The sequence below is a fragment of the Macrotis lagotis genome, chromosome 1, assembly GCF_037893015.1.
Source record: "Macrotis lagotis isolate mMagLag1 chromosome 1, bilby.v1.9.chrom.fasta, whole genome shotgun sequence".
NCBI classification, from domain to species: domain Eukaryota; kingdom Metazoa; phylum Chordata; class Mammalia; order Peramelemorphia; family Peramelidae; genus Macrotis; species Macrotis lagotis.
Window position 1 is genome coordinate 502,518,510 of NC_133658.1, and position 23,830 is coordinate 502,542,339.

Consider the following 23,830-nt stretch of genomic DNA (forward strand, 5'->3'; position numbering starts at 1 on the left):
CATTTTTTGCAGATGATGAAACTAAAGCAAACTAGATTAAGTGACTTGCCTAGAGTCACGCAGCTACTAAGTGTCTGAGATCAGATTTGAACTCATGAAGAAGAGTGTCCTTGATTCCGAGTCCAGTGTTTTATCCACTGTGCCATCTAACTGTCCTCCTCATTTAGTACAAAGTAATTTGTAAGAGGTATCTGCATTTCTTTTCTAGCATGACAAAATTTTCTTACTTAGTGTCTCTTCTTCCATGTGCCTATTTCATAATTCAATTACTTAGGTACTAGAGGCAATACATTTTGTGGATTCAATAAAATCATGGCTTTCAGAGTAAAGAAAAGATATAATATGAAAATATAATGAACTTCAAAAATTATAAACTTCATAGAATGATAAAGATTGGACCTGAGATGGAAATGATTTTATCATCTTCTTCAGTCTCTGGATGTTATAGATGTGGAAACAGCTAAGGGAGAGACCTTTCTAAGAAGTATGACCCAAAGAGAGACTTGCCCAAAATAGCACAATAGGAATCAGAGCCAGTATTCAATACAGATTGCCCAACTCTAGGAGTTCAACACAGTACTTTTCAAATATCTGTCATCTTTACTTTAACTTTCTATGAACTTATAAATAACTGCAAAAAAAAGAAAACCCCAAATAACCAAAAAAGAAACACTGCTTTACCCCTTCCCTCCAAACTGTCACTTGTCTGTCTCCTTCCCTTCACTCTCAAATTTTTAGAAAGAGCATTTATTGCCTCATCTGCTGCCCTCTCTATTTTATTGAACTCTCATTAAAGTCATTCATTACTTTTATTACTAAATCCAATGACCTCCTTTCCGTCTGTATACTGCTTTAGATTCTTTTAACCTTTGAGACTACAAACCATATATTTATTCTTTACTTCCCTTGTTGTCCCTTGACTTTCATTGCCTTCATTTACCATGGTTGTACTAAGTCTCCAATCCCTCCTCTCTTTAATTTGTTGGTTGATTATCTTCCAACTTTTACATATGAATAACTCACTTAGCCTTCATCATTTTCCTCTCCAGCAACATTTCATTAGCAATTTCAAAACAAATTTTCACTTTTATGTAGGTAATTCTGAAGAGAATTACATTTTAAGCTTGGGGTTTAAATTCTTGTTCTGCCACTTCCTCTCTGTGAGACTGCAAGTATCCTCTGTAAAATGAAGTAGTTGGACTAAATGATCTCTAGGGTCTCTTCCAGATCAAAGCTTATGTTCAAAAATTTTAAGGATCATTGGAACTCACAACAAAACACAATTAATTCCACTAAAGAGCAAAGGAAATTGAAGTTCAAAAAAACAAAAAGAAATAATGCTAAGAAATGACTAATGCTATAAAGCAACCTAATTAATACTCAGAAAGCAAGCAAAAACTAGAAGTCTTATTATTAATTCCTCTGTAGCATATGTTCTTGAAGTTGAAAAAAATACATCATGAAGACTAGTATCAAAACAATGGACAATCATTGCTATGTGGAAAAGAAGAACTTATCATGAGTAAAACAATAAAAATACTGGAATATCAAAGATAAGAAAAGGTCATTTTAACTCATGAAACTTACTTTTTCATTCAAGACACTTCTCAAAACCATTGTGTAAAGTCAAGATAAGACTATAACATCTGGGTATAATGATGGGACTTAAAAACATGGCCTTAAGGAGTATTTTGATGATATTTTATTTCCAGAATATTGTAAATCTTGTCTCATGATTCTAGTCCAACAAATAATTAAATATGGTATTTGTATATTGAGAAGTAAAATTGTTCTGAAATTATAGAAAATCCCAAATGAACATGGATCACAATCTTGTATTATGTCACTAAAGGTTAAAATATTTATTCAAGAGATGGAGACAAGGGGCAGCTAGGTGGCATAGTAGATAGAACACTGGTCCTGGAGTCAGGAGTACCTGAATTCAAATCCATCCTCAGACACTTAATAATTACCTAGCTGTGTGACCTTGGGCAAGCCACTTAACCCCATTTGTCTTGCAAAAAAAAAAAGAGATAGAGACAAAAATTCATCAGTGGGCTGAAAATTTGTCTGATTTAAAACTCATTAAAAACCAATGCAATAATAAAACTCTTTCTCAGAGGTTCATGGTACCTTTACAAATACTACATTTGCATATTAATTGTTATTATTATTATATTTATATATTATATTAATATATAAAAATTTCATAGTCAAAAACAGAAAAAATAAAAGTATCCTTTTCAGATATGCAATAAAAATTATATTCAATAAGGGATCGAGGAAATATAGATAGAAATATTTGGAGCTATAACAACTTAAAGAATGAGTGGGGGAAAGAACAAATCATAGAAACAATAATTTCATTAAAGGTAATGATAAAAATGAGACAGGTAATGATAAGAATGTCAAGGGAAAGAATGAAAAAAATCAAAAATCAAAACCTATGGGATACAGCAAAAGCAGCAGAGAAAAATTTTTATTTCTGAATACTTACATCAATAAGAATAGACTAGGGGAGGCTAGGTGGCACAGTGGATAAAGCACTGGCCCTGGAATCAGGAGTACCTGGGTTCAAATATGGTCTCAGACACTTAATAATTACCTAGCTGTGTGGCCTCGGGCAAGCCACTTAAACCCATTGCTGTCCACAAAAAAAAATTTTTTTAATTAAAAATAAATAAGAATAGACTAATGATTTGGATATGCAGTTTAAAAAATTGAAAAAGAACAAATTAAAAGCCCCTAATAACATTTAGTTAGACCTAAAAATTAAAGGTGAGATTAATAAAATTAAGAATAAAACAACCATTGATTAATAAATAAAACTAGAAATTTGTTTTATGAAAAAACTAATAAAATAGATAAGAATTGGTTAATTTAAAAAAGAAAAAACTCAAATCTTGAGTATCAAAAATGAAAAAAGAATATACTAATAATAAAGATGGAATTAAAGCAATTAAAAGAAGTTGTTTTGTCTAACATGCCAATAAATTTAACAATATAAATGAAATGGAAGACTATTTACAAAAAGTATATTAATTGCCTAGATTAGCAGAAGAGGAAATAGAATATCTAAACATAGCTATTTTAGAAAAAAGAAATTGAATAGGTCAAAAATTAGCTTCCTAAGAGAAAAGGACTGGGTCCAAATAGATTATAAATGAATTTTAACAAACATTTTAAAATTATCTAATTCCAATATTAAATAAATTACTTGGAATAAAATGTTAAGTTGAGAAGTCTATCAAATTTCTTTTGACATTGATACTTATACTAGGAAGAAAACAGAAAAAGAAAATTATAGGCCAATTTTAATGCAAAAATTCAAAATAAAATATTAGCTCAAAAATTGTGACACTTTTATAAAGATTACACATTACAATCATTTTATCATATTTGCAGTGGAAAAGGAAAGAAAAACTATTAACATAATTGATTGCATCAATACATATTTTTTAAAAATCATATAATTATATTAATAGATGCAGAAAAGTTTTTGATAAAGTTCAATACTCATTTTTATGAAAATACTTGAAAGTAATGGTATAAACAGTTTTTTCACAAATTGATTTTAAAAAGTATTTATATAAAATCATCAGTAAGTATTATTTGTAATGGATAAACTAGAAATCTTCTTGGTAAGATCAGGTGTGAAACAAGGATACCCACAGTCATAATACTATCAATATTGTATTGGAAATCCTAGCAAGAGCAATGAAAGAAGAAAAAGAAATAGAAGGAATCAGAATAGGGCATGACATAATAAAACTATCTCTTTTTTCAAATGATATGATTGTACACACTTGGAAATTCCAAAAGACTCAACTAAAAGTTAGTTGAAACAACTAACAATTTTAACAAAGTAGCAAGATACAAAAATAAAACCACATAAATCATCAGCATGCTTATATGTCCCAAACAAAACTCTAAAAAAAAGAGAGATTTTTAAAAATACCCTGTTTAAAATAACACTAGACAGTATAAAATACTTGGATATACATCTGTCAAAACAAAGCCAGGAACTATGCAAGCCAAATTATTTTTTTTTAATTTTTATAAAAATAAAATCAGATTTAGATAATTGGAGAAATAGTCATCGTTGTTCATGGGGAGGCAGGGCCAGTATAAAAAATGCAAACTAAATTATCCAAACTAATTTATATATTCAATGCCTTCCTAATTAAGCTACTGAAAAAGTTTTTTACTGAATTAAAAAAATAATAATAAAATTCATTTGGAATAGCAAAAAGTCAAGAATGTCAAGGGAAAGAATGAAAAAAATTAAAAGAAGCAGATTTAAACAGTATCAGATCTTAAATTAGTTATCAAAACTATCAGGCTAAGACACTAGTACTGGCTAAGAAATAGAAAGATAAATCAATGCAATAGAGTAGACATACAATTTATAGCAGCAAATAAGCATAATAACTTTGTATTTGACAAGTGCAAAGAATTAAGATATAGAGATAAGGATTCATTATTTGGTAAAAATTGGAAAGTAGTATGGCACAAATTGAGCTTACACCAAAATCTTACACCATTTATCAAGAGAATGTCAAAATGGATACATGACCTTGATATAGAGATTTTACAAGAAAATTTGAAGAACATGAAATATATTACTTGTCAGATTTACAGATAAGCAAATAATTTATGAATAAACTAGAAACAGAGAGCAAAGTTAGGTGTAAAATGCATAATTTAAGTTACCTTAAATTGATAGGCTTTTGAACAAATAAAACAAATGAAAGCAAGATCAGAAGGACAGTGGAAAATTGGGAGGAAATTTTTAAAAGCAGTTTATTAAATCAAGGTCTTATGCAAAGAATTAGTCAAATCTTTAAGCATGTGAATTGATAAATGGCCAAGAATATTAACAGGCAGTTTTCTTGTTTATAGTCATATGAAAAAAATAGTTTAAATCATTATTGACTAGAGAAATACAAAATAAAACAATCTTGAGGTATCATTTTATACTTACTAGATGGGCTAGAATAAGAGGAAGGGGAAAATGGCAACAAGGATATGGAAAAATGGAGACACATTCCTTATTGGTGGAATTGTGACCTGATCCAACCATTTTGGATGACTTGGAATCATACCCAAAGAGCAATTAAGGTATTTCTACCCTTTGATTCAGTAATTCCACTACTTGGTCTACTTCTAAAGATGATTAGGGGAAAGGGGACACATCCATCATGTTTAGTGCAGTTCTCTTTGTGGTGGCATAGAACTGGAAATTTCAGGCATGCCCATGAGTTGGGGAATGAACGAACAAGTTGAGGTATATGATTGTCATGGAATATTGCTGTGCCATAAGAAATAATGAACTCAAGGATAAGAAACATATGGAAAGACTTGCATCAAATAATGAATAGCAAAACTGGAAAAACCAAGAGAACATTATATAGAGCAAGAGCAATATTGTTTAAAGAATGACTTGGAGGGATAGCTAAGTGGCGCAGTGGATAGAGCACTGGCCCTGGAGTCAGGAGGACCTAAATTCAAATGTGACCTCAGATATTTAATAATTACCTAGCTGTGTGCCCTTGGGCAAGTCACATAACCCCATGACTTTGAGCAAATATATTATTTTGACTATTATAATTCCCAAAGTAATCATAAAGGACAGATGAAGAAAGATACTATCCATATCCAGAGAAATTGATATGTAGAATGATTTTATAGATATAGCTATTTGTGTCTAATTAGCCATCTCTAGGGTTGATGTGGAGTACAGAGAAAAAGGAAAATAAATTTACAAGATAATTTTATTGTATGTATGAAAGAAATAGCAAGTTGTGCAGAGTAGATTTGAAGTTTCCTTTGCAATCATTTTTAATTGTACTAAATTATAGAAATTCTTGTTTTTCCCACAAGTTAAATAAGAAATAAAAACAAAACATGTAATATAATCAAATCTAGACTGGAATGGATGGATATCAAAGGTACACTTAAATTCCAATGTGATAAATAGGTGGCTTTATGATGAAGAATTAAGTAATATGTGTCAAAATTTTATGAACCAAATATGCAAAACAAAAGATTAAAAAAATTTCAGACTATATAGTAATTTTTTAAGATATAAAAATGTTGTAAACTTTATCACATAGAAATATGGCCTGGACCTATGTTTTCATTGGTAGAGGAAACTCTTCTAAATGAGACAAAGTCTCTCTATCAAGACAGGTAAGCATATTGTTTGCGATTTATAAGTTTAGTGAGATTCCTAAAGAATGAGACTAAAAAATTTGCTCAGGATCATAAAGCCAATACCATTTAAGTATGTGTTTTTTTAGATCTGAGACTCTTGGGCTATAAGTCAATACACTAGTTATTTTAGTTTGTCTGGAGTAATTTGGATCCCACTGTACCTTTCTATTATATTAGTCTATTCTTATTTTGTCCTCCTCCAATTCTCTTCTTTTTCCTCATGTCATTCTCCATCTCCTGATCTCCATCTTTGAAATATATTACCCCCTCCATAATCTCTACAAAGCTTCCTTTATGATTGGTATGGTTGTTGTCCTTCTCAAAGAGGAACAAAATGACATCACTTTGTTGGGATCAAGTTACAGTGTGTTCAACTGTGACTGATCAGACCAATATGGACTTAGAAGATTCTACCATGCATGAGGCACTAATAGTCCATCTGAACATTTGGAGTGGAGATGGCTCTAAATTTGTTCATCTCATATCTCCTTGAATTACTGCACAGTGCCTTCTTTCATAAGGGCATATCATACTGGATGGTCCTGTGCCAGTGTTTCCCATGTCTAACAACTGATTCCAAAGTTCTTTAAGGGACCTTGAGGGTGTCTTTGTATCAATTTTTCTGACCTCCATGTGAGAGCGTGTCTTGTGTGTAAGTTCTCCAAAAAGTAGTCTTTTAGGCAAATGTACATTTGGCATTTGAAGAATGTGGCTAGAGTTGTACACTCTATGGTAGAGTTGGCAGTTTAGCTCAAGATAGGACTTTGGTGGCCAGTACCTTATGACAGGTGATCTTCAGAGTCTTCCTCAGATAATTTTAAATGGAAGCAATTAAGTTTCATGGCATAACACTGGTAGACTGTCAAAGTTTGTATAAGTCTTATAATTAATGTCTTAGTCTTATAAATAATGTCTTCTGTATCAATTCTTAGAAATGATAGTGATTTCTAAGTCCACCAGCAGTGGTCTTTTCTCCTCCCATTCTACGCCTATTTCTTATCTATCTATAACTCTAGGGATTTTTATATAAGGAACAATGGTTTGTGACATTTTCTGGAACAAAGCTAAATATGTCTCATAGAAATTTTCCTTCCTTTTGCCTCAATTAATATGCCTCTTATGCTTTTATCAAATTTTGTATTATATACAAATAGAATTTTTGTGTATTTATACATGTCATATCCCCACTGTTATACTAAGAACTCCATCTGGACAGAGACTGTGTATTAATTACCTCCCAGTTTCTTCCTAGGACCTAGCAGAGGGTTTATCAAATTGTGAATGGGCAAATGAATAAATTAATGACCAAAATCAGCACTGAAATCAAAACTGATCTGATATTGTAAATTAACCTTTGGCCAAATAAGATAATGTTTAGAAAGTTCTTTGCAAAACTTAAAGCACTAAGTAATATTATTTATTATTATTGTTGCTGTTGTTTTGTTACTGGTGTTTTGCTTTTTTCATCTTGTTTAATGAATTTAAGATAAAAATCACACTAGAAAAAGTACACTAAATTGCCTTTTCATAGTTGAATAGAAGTTGTTAGCTCATCTTTTGTAGGATCACTGAAAGCTTTCATGGTTTTAGTAGGCAGAGTGATAGGGATAATTTATTCCTGATCCTATTCCCATATGATTTTGATATATCTTCTTAGCTCTCTATATTTTGAAAGAGTTTAATTTCCTGTAACTTGAAGATTATGAATATTTGGTATGGTGACATCCATTTGAAATAATGTTCTTAAGTTTTTATTAGTTAAATATTATATTTTGGTGATTATGTGAAACAGTTTGGTCTCTGATAATATCCTGGCATAAGTATGAATTTGAAAGAATATTTCGGGTTTCATTTATATATAATAATATGAAGATTTATCATCTGTAATACCATGAAACAATGTCATATCTTACTAGATATTTGATAGATGCTAAATTTTCTGAGTCCAATTTGATGTTATATATTTTCTACAATCCTTACAAATTGTGTTTATCATTAAGTTCAGACACCTTTAATAGCTCTTCTGTAAATTTTGGTAAATCAGTTAAACTGATCCTAAATTGCTATAATAAATTTCTCTGCTTCTATAAACAAATCCACAAGATTCAATCACTTATTTTAAACTTCTTTGTCGGGGCGGCTAGTGGCACAGTGGATAAAGCACTGGCCCTGGAGTCAGGAGTACCTGAGTTCAAATCCGGCCTCAGACATTTGATAATTACCTAGCTGTGTGGCCTTTGGCAAGCCACTTAACCCCATTGCCTTGAAAAAATCTAAAAGAAAAAAAAAACTTTGTCAACATATTATTGACTGAGTTCTTAACCAAAATATTTGTTGAGTCTTTCAGTAACTCTTTCAGTAACTATCATATTGGAAAATTAATTTCATTTTTGGGTTAATAATTTTTAGCCTCTGAGGAGAATTAAGCACTTTTGTTTACTTTCAAAAATACAATGGCAGGCCACTGTTATCAACCTTTATTGTAACTTGGTGAAATAATGTCTTCTTGAATCAAAATGTATATATATGAGAATAGGAGCAGATAGAGGTTGACTCACTTCCATCATATATCTTATGACAGATAAATAGTATATCCTTTCTGGTTGATGAAAAGACAGAGAATTATCTGGGAAGGTGGATTACTTCATTGATTCATAAAGTTTCATTTGAAATTAGTGAACTGAAACAGAGAAAAGTTCTTGTCTATGATGGAATTTTTTTTTTTTTAGTTTTTGCAAGGCAGTGGGGTTAAGTGGTTTGCCCAACACCACTCAGCTAGTTAAGTGTCTGAGGCCGGATTTGAACTCAGGTACTCCTGACTCCAGAGCTAACGCTCTTTCCACTGTGCTACCTGGCCTCCAGTTCTTGTCTATGAACATCTGCTCACCTCAAAAAAAAAAATACAGATATATAAAGAAAAAATTAAATCTAGCATAAATAAGTTCAATATAAAACAAGACAATTTCACAGCAAACTCTAATAATTTTTGACCAAGGTAGAGAAGTGCCTCAGTTCTAGAAATTTCAGATAAGAAGGAAAGGTTAAATATATGTTCATAAATCAAGATTAAGATGTTATGTTTGATTAAAAAGCAGAAACAGTACAAAGTTAATCAGTGCCTTTGAAAAGGAAAATATTTTGTTTTATCCTTCCCTAAAAATACTGACAATTCTTGTTTACTTCCTCCTAGAGTGTAAATTTATTAATGAGCAGTTTGATTTATTTGAAAACAAAAAAAGCGTTTGAGCTTATTATGTATCTGGTAGTAGCTATCAATCCTTTTCATCCTTCTAATGAGGAAGTGTCAGTCTTTTCATAGGTATTTTAGGATGATGGATCCTCTGTTTCACTAATATTGAAAAGTTTTTTTGTTTCAATATTTCAAATCTGTTATGGTTCATTTTTCCCAGTACAAATATATACACTATTACAAATGCTGCAACAATATAAATTGTTTTAAATATTCTAGCATTTGAGCATTGATTTCAGAATGCTAGTAAACTTTTTAATATACACAGTCATACCTGCCAAGACAGACTCAGAAACTTTTTGAAAACAATTATAAAACACTTCTCACACAAATTAAATCAGATTTAAATAACTAGTCAAATATCAACTGCTCATGGATAGGTAGAGCTAATATAACAAAAATGACAATCCTACCAAAACTAAACTACCTGTTTAGTGCCCTACCAATCGAAATTCCAAAAAATTACTTTAATGAGTTAGAAAAAATTGTAAGTAAATTCATATGGAGAAATAAAAAGTCAAGAATTTCCAGGAACTTAATGAAAAAAAGTGCAAAAGAAGGTGGCTTAGCCCTACCTGATCTAAAATTATATTATAAAGCATTAGTCATCTGTTTGGTACTGGCTAAGAAATAGAGTGGTGGACCAGTGGAATAGACTAGGTGCAAAAGCAGGAAACACTTATAGTAATCTGCTGTTCGATAAACCCAAAGAGTCCAGCCATTGAGATAAAAACTTCCTCTTTGATAAAAACTGCTGGGAAAATTGGAAGTTAGTATGGAAGAAACTTAGATTAGACCAACACCTAACACCCTTTACCAAAATAAGATCCAAATGGATACAAAATTTAGACATAAAAAACAATACTATAAGCAAATTAGAAGATAAAGGACTAGTTTACCTGTCAGATCTATGGAAAGGGGAGCAGTTTATGACTAAGGAAGAGTTGGAGAACATCACCAAAAACCAACTAGATGATTTTGATTACATTAAATTCAAAAGCTTTTGCACAGATAAAACCACTGTAACCAAGATCAAAAGAAATGTAGTAAACTGGGAAACAATCTTTACAACTAATGATTCTGACAAAGGACTCATTTCTAAAATATACAGAGAACCGAGTCATATTTTTAAAACAAAAAAGCCATTCCCCAATTGACAAATGGTCAAAGGATATGTAAAGGCAATTTACAGATGGGGAGATCAAAGCAATCCATAGCCATATGAAAAATTGCTCTAAATCATTAATTATTAGAGAAATGCAAATTAAAGCTTCTCTGAGGTACCATCTCACACCTCTCAGATTGGCCAATATGACCAGAAAGGATAATGATCATTGTTGGAAGGGTTGTGGGAAATCTGGGACACTATTACACTGTTGGTGAAGCTGTGAACTCATTCAACCTTTCTGGAGAGCTGTTTAGAACTATGCCCAAAGGGCAACAAAAATGTGCATACCCTTTGACCCAGCAATACCACTACTGGGTCTATACCCTGAAGAGATCATGAAAAAGGATAAAAAACATCACTTGTACAAAAATATTCATAGGAGCCCTGTTTGTGGTGGCAAAGAATTAGAAATTAAGTAAATGTCCTTCAACTGGGGAATGGCTTAGCAAACTATGGTATATGTATGTCATGGAACACTATTATTCTGTTAGAAACCAGGAGGGACGGGATTTCAGGGAAGCCTGGAGGTATTTGCATGAACTGATGCTGAGATGAGCAGAACCAGAAAAACACGGTACACCCTAACAGCAACATGGGAGTGATGTTCAACCTTGAAGGATTTGCTCATTCCATCAGTGCAACAATTGGGAACAATTTTGGGCTATCTGCAAAGGAGAGTACCATCTGTATCCAGATAAAGACCCATGGAGTTTGAACAAAGTTCAAGGACTATTCCCTTTAATTTAGAAAAAAACAGATATCTTATTGTCTGATCTTGTTACCTCTTAGACTTCTTGTCTCTTCTTTAAGGATATGATTTCTCTCTTATCACACTCAATTTGGATCAAGGTACAACATGGAAACAAAGTAAAGACTGACAGAGTGCTTTCAGTGGAGGGGTGGGGGGAGGGAAGTAAGATGGGGGGAAATTGTAAAACTCAAATAATATCTTTAATAAAAAAACATACACAGTCATAACTTTACCTTGATTACTTCATGCTTGATATGTCTTACTTATTAGTAACCAAAGTATTTGTTGAGTCTTTCAGTAACTATCCTTCTTTGTTATAATTTAAGAATTTTATACTTGTCTAATCTGGGCAATATGACTGACAATGTTTTGTTACTTTCCAAAACAATTCAATTCTCCAATACACCAAAAAAAGAAATCACCAGATTAACTTGTCAAATTAATAATAGAATGGCAACATAAAATCCTTAAACATTAACACTTGAGAATGTTAATATTCAGAGTACTTGCTCAGTGTTCCTTTTCCACAAATTTCCATGTGTTTATAAGTGCACAAACTTCAGGCTTGTGAAGACTCTATCTAAAGACATCCTATGCTACAATGACTGCCCAAATATTCCCACACTAATCCCCTCCCCCCAATGCTCAAAGAGGAGATAGACATGCATTTCGGCAACCAGTGAAATTGGAGTCATGTAGGCTGAAATTTTACTGCCAATTCATGGGGCCTGTCATTGGTAGGGAACCAACTAAACTGAAATGATTGTAATAGCAACCCTCTCTCCTTCCCTAACCCTGAAAGATGGAATAAGCATTGATTAAGTAGAATAGAAAGGAGGGAATAAAAGAAGGGGTGTTAGCAAGAATGACTTCAATGGACGTGACTTATAATTGTCAGATTTAGCAATTTCAGTGATAAACTAACTTTTGTAGATATTTGTAAAAAACCTCTAAATATAAATAAATATATATTTCAATAATTTAAAATTTTACTATAGCCAGGAAAATTTATAGTAGAGAATGGAAGAATATGCATTGCCAAGTAAGAGATGAAACTAGAGCAAAAAATGCAAATCTAATCCTAAGCATCAATTAGAAAAGATGGGCATTGAAAAAACAGAGGCATTTTATGCAATCTTTCAAGCAAAAAGAACTAATGCTATGAGGAGAATATCCAACCTTTAGAAAAGGTAGAGCGGATAAAATTCTGAGACTGGAGTCAGTAAGACTGGAGCTCAAACTGAACTACAGACTTACTAGTTATAGCACTCTAAACAAGTTATTTAAGTTTTGTTTGAGTTTCCTCATTTGTAAAAGGTGGACAATAACAGCACCTGCCTCTTGGGATTGTTAAGAGGATCAAATGAGATAATATTTATAAAGGGCTTAGCACAGTGCCTGGCACTCGTAGTGGTATATTAATCTTAGCTACTAAAAATGAGTTGCAACTATCTATGAAGTAATAAATGCTGAAAAAAATATTTCATGATTCAAGGTAAATGTTTTTGAAGACAAAAAAGATTGATTTAGGGAATTTAAGAGAGAGAGAGAGAGGGAGAGAGAGAGAAATAAAACAAGATGAATTATTATATAAAGAAAAGATACAAAGAAATAAAAATTTAAGCAGACTTTAAATGAAACAGAAGAAATAAAGGGGAAAGGTAAAATAAAGTACCATGGACTTTATTCCTGAATTCTCTATAAGTTAATCAAAAACACTGAGTAAAACTGTTCAGTGGGAAACAGAAAGCAAGGAGGGGAAGTTAGGGAGAGAGAGGGCAGTAGAAATGAAAGCACAATACAAAATAAAGTCATAAAAATAAACAACAAGCATTTCTATATAGTAAAAACATAATGTAGAGGAAATAATAAAAAGAAAAGTATGAAATCCATATCTTAGAGTTAAACATTCAATCTCTATAAATACAGGAGGAAAAAAATCCTCTTTAAAGAAATAAAGAAGGGGCAGCTAGGTGGCTCAGTAGATAGAACATTGGCCCTGGTATCAGGAGGACTTGAGTTCAAACCCAGTCTCAGATACAATAATTACCTTAGCTGTGTCACCTTGGGCAAGTCACTTAACCCCTCTGCCTTGTAAAAATAAAAGAAATAGAGAACCATTCAATATAAAAAGTATTCAGAGACCATTCTTAGATCATTCCAATATAATAAAAATTATGATACTATTTAAATAAAGTCACCAAGAAGATTGTTTTCAGAACTAAACAAAATAATTTTTAAAATTTATTTGAAGGAACAAAAAAAATCTAGAATTTTAAGAGAAGCAATAAAAAAAGTTGAAATAAAAGGGTACTAGTACTTCTAAGACCTTAAGTCATACCATGTAACAGTCAATCAAAAACTCTCTTAACTGTTTTAAAAGTACAAAAGTGATTCAGTGAAACACAAGAGATAAGGAAGAAATAAAAGAAGAGATAATTCAAAGTTAATGATAAAGTAAATCTGAGAATATAAATTATTTAGTATTGAATATTATTTAATGTAAATCACTGAGAAAACTGGAGACAGTAGTCTGACATATGTTTAGTTTAACGCAACATGTTATATTGTATATCCCAAAAAGCATACAACAAATAAAAAAACCATGTCAATAAAATTGATTGCTATTTTTTTGCATTTATGGATTGGGAAGACAAGGAGGAATGGAGATAAATACAAAAGTGAGAAGTTACACAATTAGAATTTATAACAGGAATGCAGAGATTAACATAAGGAAAACTTTTAATGTCATTGATTATATTAATATCAAAAGTAACAAAAATCATATGATTACATCAATAAATGCAGAAAAAGCTTTTGATAATACATCAATTGATTTTTTTCCCTAAAAATAAGAAGCATCTATCTAAAGCTATCAGCAAGCATTATTTGTAATTCAGATAAGCTAAAAATCTCAATAAAATCAGATGTGAAACCAGGGTGCCTAATATCAATGATACTATTCAATATTTTATTAAAAATTCCAGCAATAGTAATAATAGAAGAAAAAAGAAATTGAAGAAATTAGAATGGGCAATGAAGTTTAGAACAGTTATCTTTTTGCAGATGAGGATTTAACATAAAAAATCCTAGAGATTCTACTAAAAAATTAATTGAAACACTTAATAATTTTAGCATAATAACAGGATATAAAATAAATCCATATAAATCACCAGCATTTTTATATATCACTAACAAAATCCTGCAAGAAAAGATAGGAAGATATCCCATTTAAAATGACTGGGGCGGCTAGGTGGTGCACTGGATAAAGCACTGGCCCTGGAGTCAGAAGTACCTGAGTTCAAATCCAGCCTCAGACACTTAATAATTACCTAGCTATGTGGCCTTGGGCAAGCCACTTAACCCCATTTGCCCTGCAAAAAGACTAAAAAGAAAATGATCACAGACAACATAAAATTTCTGGAATTAAACCCTGCCAAGACAAGCCCAGGAACCATATGAACATAAATATAAAATACTTTTTATACAAATAAAGTCAGATTTAAATAATTGGAGAAATATTAATTATTCTTGGATGGACAGAGTCAATATTATAAAAATGATAATTCTAGCTAAACTATTTTAATTATTCAATACCATCCTAATTAAATTACCAAAAATTATTTTATTGATCTAGATAAAATAACAGCAAAAATCACTTGGAACAACAAAAGATCAAGAATATCAAAGGAATTAAAAAATGTAAAGGAAGGAGATTTAATAGCACCAGATCTTAATCTGAATTATAAGGTTTAAACTATAGAACTATAGCTATCTGCTACTGGCTAAGAAATAGAAAAATTGAACAAAGTAGATATTCGATACACAGTACTAAATGAATATAGTAACCTTGTGCTTAACTAAGGTAAAAATTTAAACTTTTGGGAAAAGAATTCACAATTTGGTAAAAAATTGTGGGGGAAACTGGAAAGAAGTTTGGCATAAATTAGATATAGATCAATATCTTACACCATTTATCAAGATAAGGATATATGACCTTGATATAAAGGGAGACATCATATGTAAACTAGAAAAAAGGGACCATATTATCTATCAAATTTGTGAATAGAAAAATAATTTAAGTATAAACAAGACATAGAGAGCATTGTGAGACATAAAAAGGATAATTTTTATTATACTAAATTAAAAAGGACTTGTTTAGGGGAGCAGCTACATGACATAGTGGATAGAGCACTGGCCTTGGAGTCAGAAAGACCTGAGTTCAAATCCCACCTCAGACACTTAATAATTGCTTAGCTGTGTGACCCTGGGCAAGTAACTTAACCCCATTGCCTTAAGTAAATAAAAAAAACTTTTTAAAGGACTTGTTCAAATAAAACCAATATAGCCAAGATTAGAAGCAAAGAAGAAAATTGAAGGAAAGTTTTTAAGGATAGTTTCTTAGATAAAGGTCACATACTTCAAATATATATTAACTTTGACAAATTAATAAAAATGAGTCATTTTCCAATTGATAAATCAAAATGATAAAAAAACAAAACCCAATATGAACAGGTAGTCTTTAGATGAAGAAATCAAAGCTATGCATAATTGTGTGAAAAAACTCTAAATAACTTGATTAGAGAAATACAAATTAAAACAACCTTAAGATATCATCTTACACCTATCAGATTGGCTGAAATGATAGGAGAAAATGACAAATGTTGAAAGGGCTATGAAAAAATTAAGACTCTAATATACTGTTAGTGGAACTGTGGCCTGATTCAATTATTTTAGAAAACAATGTGGAATTATGCCCCAAAAGTTATAAAATTGTATTCTCTTTGAACCAGAAATACCACTATGAAGTCTGTTTCCTAAGGTCATCCAGGAAGTAGAAAAAGTTCCTATATGTTCTAAAATTTTTATAGTAGCTCTCTTTGTAGGAGAAAATAATTGGAGTTCGAGTATATGGCCATCAACTGGGAAATGACTAAAAAAGTGGTGGTATATGATTGTGATGGAATACTACTTTGCTGTAAGAAATAATGAGCAGGGGGGCAACTATGGAGTCAGGAGGACCTGAGTTCAAATTTGACCTCAGGCACTTGATAATTGCCTAGCTGTGTGACTTTGGATAAGTCATTTAACCCCATTGCCTTGCAAAAACCAAAAATTAAAAATAAAAGATAACAGGTTGATTTTAGAAAAACATTGGAAAGATGCACGAAATAATGAAAAGTAAAATAAGCAGAATCAAAAGAATGTTGTATATAATAACAGCTATATTGTTCAAAAAAATAACTGAACAACTAAGCTATTCTGAGTATTATAATATTCAAATCAAATGCAAAGGATCTAAAAAGAAAGTCAACCATCCCAAGAGAAAGAATGGCACAATAGAAGTATTCATAGTGTGGTTTAACATATATGTATATACATGTATATATGTATATAACTATATCTATCTCTTCATGTGAATATATTTAAATCTATATCAATATAGGTATACACACATGTGCGCGCGCGTGTGTGTGTGTGTGTGTGTGTGTGTGAAAATGCTCTTCTCCAGGGCAAGTTGGGACTGGAGGGAGGGAGAGAGGAAGACAGCTTGAATCATAAAATATAAAAAATAAAATTAATTTTATTACATAAATAGATACTAAACAAACAAAAAAGTCATAGATTATTTTAATTATATAAAATTGACACTTTTCTCTGAATAAATTTAATGTAACTTCAATGAGAAAAAGAATTGTATAGGAAAAATTATTACTTCAAATAACTCAAATAAGGAACTGATATTCAAGGCAGTATCAAAATTAGAACAAATATATTAGGGGGAAAAAAGCTTTTCCCCAGTGGTATAAAAATATTGCTACTTTGAAGCACATATGAGAAGAGTTTGTCAGTATTTTGCTATGTGGCCTATATTGTGTCAATCTTTAAACAAGAAATGTGTCACTGGATATATGGGGAATCTGGAAACCAAATCTTAGACAGTGTTTCTTATCTCTTTCAATCATGTCAAATTTTATTTTTGCCTTGTCTTATTGCTATCCCTGTTTTTTAAAATTCCCTGAGACATAGAAAATTCTACTCTGTCCCTTCTTTTTAACTTACTGTGAATCTTTTATGTTTTAGGTATTTTTCTTATAAACAATATACTTCTGGATTTTGCTTTTAGTTCGTTCTGCTATTCTGCCACATTTTTATGAGTCAGTTCATCTCATTTTATTCATGATTACAAATGTTATGTTTTCCCCTCCTTCATAATCTCTTACACATTTTTCATCATCATTCATAATCTCTTAATTGGATTCTCTTTGTACAACTCAAATCTCATTCATAACTTTGTTTTAGTCTTTTTTTTATTTTATTGTAATTTCTTACCTTTTAATTTCTCCTTTAATATACATTGCTAAACCTGGGTATCTCAAATTTATGTACCCCAATAACCTACATTCCATTGTGATGGTGATGATAAGAAGAGAGAGAGAAAAGTTGATAAGGTGTCTGGTTCTTGGCAGTAGAGTTTGGGTGGGAGGGGTGATTTGGAAGAACTAAGGCAAATGCATCTCTTTGTATTTGACTGACTTTGACTATCACCAGTAAAGATGTACACAATAGGAAAAAAATGCCTAATCCGGTTTAAACATCTTTCTTTTCAGTCCTACTACTAAGAAATTCGCTTATGGGAATTTGAGTCATGACCATTTTTTATTAGTGAGCAGCAATGAATTTTATGCCTGGAAGTTGCTTTTTTAATGAATCATGTTGGCAAGAATTGAATCTTCAAGACAGGTTTTGCATTTAGGAATTGAATGTCTTTGAAAGATAGGTCAATGATTCATTAATTAGGAAAACTCTAACATTTTTAACTTTATTCCTTTACTTCCTGAGAAAATATCACCTACTATATGTCAGATCTTTATAACTGCTTACCTTGAACCTCAGTTGGGTTTTTTTTTTTGGAACCTCATGTTTTAAAGAGCTGCCCCAAAAACCAGGGAGATCTTAATTGAAGTTCCTATGACATATAGTAGTGGTGTGATTTTTGAGTGCCTCAGGCAACTCTAGAGCACTTGCTGGTCTGAATTAGTAATTCCTTCACTAGAAATTTGCTACACTTATGCTCCAGGTTCAAATAATTGAAGAATATTTTTAAAGATACATGACATATATTTAAATGAAATTATATAGCATAGACTGAGTATCTTTACTTCCTTGAAGACCATTATTCCTTTTACCTTCTCATATGTTAATTCTAAAGACAAGATTTTGTGTTTCATCTCCCATGAAAGACAATATGGTACAATGGAAAGTGCCACTGGCACTGAATTACGGGTTCTATTAATCTGTCATTTGTTAACTATGTGATCATAAACAATCTATACTCTATGAGTTTACTTATGTAAAAGGGTTTTTGGAAGGATCAAATATAAGAAAAATCAGCACAAATACCACATCCTTCAAATGAAGGCATTCTTGATCTTCCACTGGCTCTTAAAGTTTCCCAATCAAATTTCATTGTGTGTGTGTGTGTGTGTGTGTGTGTGTGTGTGTGTGTGTGTATTCTTATGTAAGGGGAGAGTGGTCCTTACACTGATCAGGGACCTGATGTGACAATTGTCTTATTCCAGACAAGGCTAAGTACAAGTAGCAGGTGTCGAAAAATACTTGGATTTAATTTAATCAACTTCCCCCTATACCTCTTTGCTTACATGTTCATTTCCTTATTGAGTGTCTATCTAGGTCAAAAGGATAATCTATGGTATGCTTTGAATAACATCAGAAATTGCTGAATCTCTTTAACTGGTTTACCTCCACTTTAATTTGACTAGAGAAAACCTTTTCTATTTCAAATTTTAAAAAATCATGCACTTATAAGCTTAGATAAAATCATGGTCATGTATTTTTATATATTTATTATGTAGATTAAAAACAAATGAAAAATTGAAACTAAATGTTAGCAACCAGAGAGCTGAACCTTTTTCTCAGACACCAATCCAGAAAGTAAGAAGGAGGAATTGATGATCTCTGAATTGGACATCACTCTCATCAACCACCACAGCTGCAAGTTACTGTTTAATTCTCTGCTCCTTTGGTCTAGTTACATCTAACTTTCATTTTGACCTTTTTTCCACTGTTTCTGACTTTTGTTGCCAGGAAGGCCAGCTTACCCATCCCAAAGTCTCAGTCAAGTTTGATAGACTTCATTGTCTCTCTGTGTAGCTTCTTCACCTAGTTTCTCTAAAGGTCTAGAGTCCAATAAAATTGAGCAACTCTGGGTAATTCTACCCTGCCAGACACCGACAATTTTGCCCCCACCAAATCTCCATTGCAATGTCTCTGTAGAAAAAGATAATCTGAGGTATGAACCAGTTATATTCATAAATAAGAGATTTTCCTTGGAAAGCTACATTGCAGGGTGCTTTTTTTTTTACTATAACTTGAAATTTCGTCAACTTTTTTAACTGAAGATGAAGTATTGAAGAATATAGTCACCAAAAATTCAATTATTGAAAATGTTCATTAAGTGCTATTATTTATTCCAATTTCTCACTAAGTAAGGTATGCCTCAGTAAACTCAAAGCATAGATGCACCTAGCAATGCAAAAACTGTATTTTTTTCAGATTATAGGACAAAGCTAACTCTGAAGAGACAGGTTGTATCAGGGGCACATAGAAATGCATAAAACTGTTAAATGGAATTAGACAATGAGTCCAAAGGAAAATTGCTCTAAAGGAAATCAATGTAAGAAGTTTAACAAAGTCTTTCTTTATTCCTCCTACTTACTTATCAGTAGGAGTTTCATAAAAATTCTGACCAAGAATGCATTTCATGTTTATTCCTTATTTACTTTATTACCCACTACATTAAAGATGACTAATCTGTGATCCTAGCAGCCTTAAGCATTTACTGATTGAAGTAAAGTTCTTTAATGCCTGTTTGAATTTTATTACTTTCTACAAACTTGTGTACTCTGTGAAGTAACATTTTTAGCATAAGTGAACTATTACATGCCAAAAAATGAAAACATGAATTAATATTATTTTTATTTTTGCAGAAGTATTTCTGAAAAAACTAATTGAATATGGCTGCATAAGACACTAAAGAAATGGATGATTTCTAAAAAATATGTATCTTGATATTTATAAAAGAGTAACATAGCAAAGTCTATACACATAATATCCCAGATTTTGAACCTTTGATTTTTAGAAAATATAACTAAGTGCAAGTAGTCAAGGAAGCTGAAAGAGGAAACTACCTGCAACATTGCTGCTTATTTCAGCAATATGGAATACAAACTAATTACATTCACTAATACAACAAATGAAAATATCAATTCTTTCAGTGATGTGCCCACAGGAATGAAGTTTTGTAGTTTTTGTAGTAGTTTTCAATCACTGATGAGTCTTACGACAAAAAAATGTCCATGATACACTTTATGAAGTCATGAGTATGCAAAAAAGGAGGTTTAAATGAAACTGTTTATATTGCCTTTTCATTAAGATTAAGAAGCTAATGTTTCTGATTGTTTTAGTTGTTTATGAATCTCAGTCCTCTGAAGGACAGTGAAATATGTATCTTTAGGAGATACTCCTAAAGATGGTCCTTCTGATATGACACATATTAAGTATTGTTTCACTGAACATAGCATTAATATCCCAGAAGTAATCCACCCTTTTTTTAACGGCTGATGACAGGTCCAATGGCTGAGCAAAAATCAGTTGAAGGAAAGGGAAGTCTTGTCGGAAATAAGATTAATCTTGTAACGAGTGTTCAGCCCTGATAACCCATCTGTGAACAGAACTGCTTTAACTAAAGAACAATTAACCTTCACCTGACAAGCTCTGTCCAACCGTTTTAAGCATCAAACGGACAGAATCCCTTCCCATAAAGACTAAATAATCAGTTTTTAATTCCATGTAAACTATATACTTTTTGCAGATGTATACTGATGACAAATTCCTGAGGTTGGGGGGAGAGGAACAAACAAATACAGTACAGGAACTGCTGATAAATTATCTGACTGCTCTCTTTGAATGAATTAAAATGTTTTTCAAAAAGAAAATACTTAAAAGTATTTTAGTCAAACCATTAGAATAGAGGAATTTTGAGAAAGCTTTCATGTACAAATTAATAGATAACAATCAACTATCAGAAGAATTTTCCTTCACATAGTCTTAGCCATGATTGTTACCATGAGCTATGGATTTACCAGAGCACTGTGTGACCATTGACATGTACTTTTTTCAGGGACAGAGTTTCTGGCCTCAAAACAGAAAGGAATTTTGTTTTCAAATACTGAACAGTTAACTTGCCCCTTGGGGGACAAACCTAACAATCTTTTCCTTTGCACTGAGCTAACTAGAACATACTTAATATGAATAGTTTGAATATAATTTCCTTTAAAATAAGCAACTAAAATCCTAAGACCAATTCCATTTATCATATGACATAAATTGAGCACTAACTATGGTAAGGAGAGGAGTATAGTAGTACAGTTTTAGACCTGGAGGGTCTAAAAGAGAGAGAGAGAGAGAGAGAGAGAGAGAGAGAGAGAGAGAGGTAATATTGGGGCTTAGAATCTTAAGAAATGAATTTAGGTCCCATCTTTATTATTTATTAACTGTGTGACCTTGTACAAGTCACATACAAGTGACATAATCAACCTTTCTAAGATTCAGTGTTATGATATGTTCACTCTGCACCTCACAGAATTTTGTGATGAAAATTATTTATCAAAGAAAGAAATGTCAATGAGATATTTTTTTAAAAAAATACACAACAGAGCAAAAAAGGACATTCAGGAGTTATACTCAAGTAGTACAAGTATAGTATCATTGGATCATTTGGTTTCATCATGGAACACTAAAAATATACATAATGAAATTTAGAGTTTCATATATAACATTTTATTTTGTTCTCTGTATGTTGAAATGCTAATTCTTGTCTATTTTTAAAAGTTTATAACAAAAAATAAAAAACAAAAAAGTGCTTTGTGAACTTAAAAGCATTATGTAAATATGTGCTAGTTACTTTAAAAAGTCATGAATGTAAATCAAATTTTTGTTCATCACTTAAGGCACTCTTCTATGAATATTTTTGTACAGCAAAGTCATTTCAAAATACAAATACTTTGTAATAGGATTTGTACACTTGGAATTTTAAGTATATAGTTTTACTCATTAAAACTTGTTATTTGAGATTGTTATTCATTTGCATCTGTTTCTGTCCCTATGGCCATATCACATCAATACTATACATGGAGTTCTCTTGATAAAGATGAGATAGTTTGCCTTTTTCTTCTCCAGTAGATTAAGACAAAGAGGTTAAGTAACTTGCCTAGGGTACCACACTTAGTAAGTGTATGAAGTTGGGTTTGAACTCAGGTATTCCTGACTCTTAAGTCCAGCACTCTATCCATTGAGTCACCTAGCTGCCTCCTTATTTGGTCAAAAAGCCCTAATTTACATAAATTGACAAAGGGGTCAGTGACACACAAAAAAATTAAGTTTTAGGACATATTTGATCTCTCTTGAAAAAAACAATATCTGAAATTGCAATTTAATAAGCTGTTGAACAATGTGAATACTGTTTTAACTTTTTTTGTGTCTTTTTTTTTTTGCTTAGTTGGAGAGGGATTGTTCATCTTAATTGGTGTAGGCAACTTCTTGTATAAAAACTCTCATCAAGGGGTAGTTAGCTGTTGCAGTGGAAAGAGCACTGGCTCTGGAATCAGGAGGGCCTGAGTTCAAATCTGACCTCATAAACAATTAAAATTGCCTAAATGTGTGACCTTGGACAAGTCACTTAACCCCATTGCCTAATATAAATAAAATTTTAAAAAAAGAAAACTATCAAAATACAGAATAGACAACTCATTTATTTTGGTTGAAATATATGAAATATACTTGACCTCACATATATATATATATATATATATATATATATATATATATATATACATATTTGGAAAAGATGGGGATTATTTTAATAGGCAAATAATGTTCTAATATTATTAAGAAAATAGTTTTGATCTTGAGGATTCCCCCAGAAGATTTCAGGGAGAACTATACTTTATGAACTTCTGCACTATGTCAAACTTGCCTTTGTAGAATGAAATTGATTTTAATATGATTTTCCAAAACTAACACAAAAAAGGCATTGGTTAAATGTCTATCGTGATATAGTTTCAACATCATTAATTAAGATAAACTAATAATATCTCTGCCTAGTTGCTACTTATAAAAAAGTAGGTCTTTTTTTTTCTAAAAATTTGGGGCTCCCAGATGTAAGATGTTCAAATGGAAAACTCAAGTAAAAACAGACACTATGAATGTTCTTTCCTTTAGGGAATAAATAACAGCTACTAAAACATTTTTATTTTGTTTTTGTTTTTATTAGATATGTACAATGAAATATTTCCAAATTGTGTTTCTGTGACTTATTAATGGATTGCTTTCCTTTTTAAGAACAATTCTACTTTTTCTCTAA

The 23,830-nt window shown here is 31.5% G+C and overlaps 1 protein-coding gene across 3 annotated transcripts in view; it reads right to left on the reverse strand.

The window, feature by feature from the left end:
• ERG (ETS transcription factor ERG) overlaps positions 1 to 23,830 on the reverse strand; it is a 124,266-nt gene that overhangs the window by 71,889 nt on the left and 28,547 nt on the right. The gene's annotated exons all lie outside the window — the stretch shown is intronic.